Source organism: Cynocephalus volans, chromosome 2 (genome assembly GCF_027409185.1).
Source record: "Cynocephalus volans isolate mCynVol1 chromosome 2, mCynVol1.pri, whole genome shotgun sequence".
Lineage (NCBI taxonomy): Eukaryota > Metazoa > Chordata > Mammalia > Dermoptera > Cynocephalidae > Cynocephalus > Cynocephalus volans.
In genome coordinates this window covers 111,850,904-111,851,924 of record NC_084461.1, presented here as the reverse complement: position 1 = coordinate 111,851,924, position 1,021 = coordinate 111,850,904, and the positions used below count along the sequence as shown (strand labels likewise).

The following is a 1,021-nucleotide window of genomic DNA, read 5'->3' as shown; positions in this document are numbered from 1 at the left end:
GCATTGGGAGTGAAGACAATAGCCTTTCAGGGCTCCCAAACCAGCTCTCACAATTTCATTAGGCCAATTCCCAGCAATACATGTATTCCCCTTCCCTACTCCTATCATATGGATACTGTCTGAAATTTTAGTTCTAAACTGTTTTGGATACATTGTAAATTTGTTCTTTTTCTCACTTTGGTCCTTCATGAAAGCACAAACTTTACCAAGGAATTCTATCATCTTTACCATATTTCTTGAATATTGAGTACTGCTTCTAACACGTTTTTATTATGTATCTTTGTATGGCAAAACTTTTTTCTGTCATCTGAAATATATACATATTTTTACGTCATCACAGTTGAAAGATAATTTGGCTAGATAATACAATTCTACGTTAAAATTTATTTTCCTTTAATATTTAAAAAATATTTTTCCCATTTGTTTGATCTGATTCCTTTCCTAGTTGGTGATTTCTTCATTATCTCTGGAAGTTTTCTTAATTCTGTGTTTATCTTTGATGTTTTTAAATTTTTTTCTGATGTTTTTATTTCTTACTTTTTATTTTTTATTTATTAATTTTAATTTAAAAAATATGAAATGCTTCACAAATTGGCGTGTCATCCTTGCACAGGGGCCATGTTCATCTTTTCTGTATTGTTACAATTTTAGTATATGTGCTGCTGGAGAGAGCACCTGATGTTTTCGGGTTTGGGGTTTCCTTATCTCTTTTTTTTACTTTTCTTTCTTTCTTTATCTGTTTCTAGTAGTCAGGGTTTAATCAAAGAAGCAAAACCACTAAGATATATTTATGTTTTGGTTACCATAACTTTGTAGTATAATTTGAAGTCACGTAGTGTTATGCCTCTGGCTTTTTATTTATTTATTTATTTTTTGCTCAGGATTGCTTTGGCTATTTGAAGTCTTTCATTACTCCATATGAATGTTAGGATGGTTTTTTCCATTTCTGTGAAGAATGCCATTGGTCTTTCGACGGGGATTACATTGAATCAGTGGATTGCTTTAGGGGGTATGGACATTT

General features: G+C 31.5%; 1 non-coding gene across 1 annotated transcript; it reads right to left on the bottom strand.

Moving 5' to 3' along the window:
* Positions 1-568: 568 nt before the first annotated feature.
* Positions 569-675, bottom strand: LOC134371297 (U6 spliceosomal RNA). The gene has a single exon (XR_010022738.1). It is a non-coding gene; the product is annotated as a U6 spliceosomal RNA (small nuclear RNA).
* Between the last annotated feature and the right edge of the window lie 346 nt (positions 676-1,021).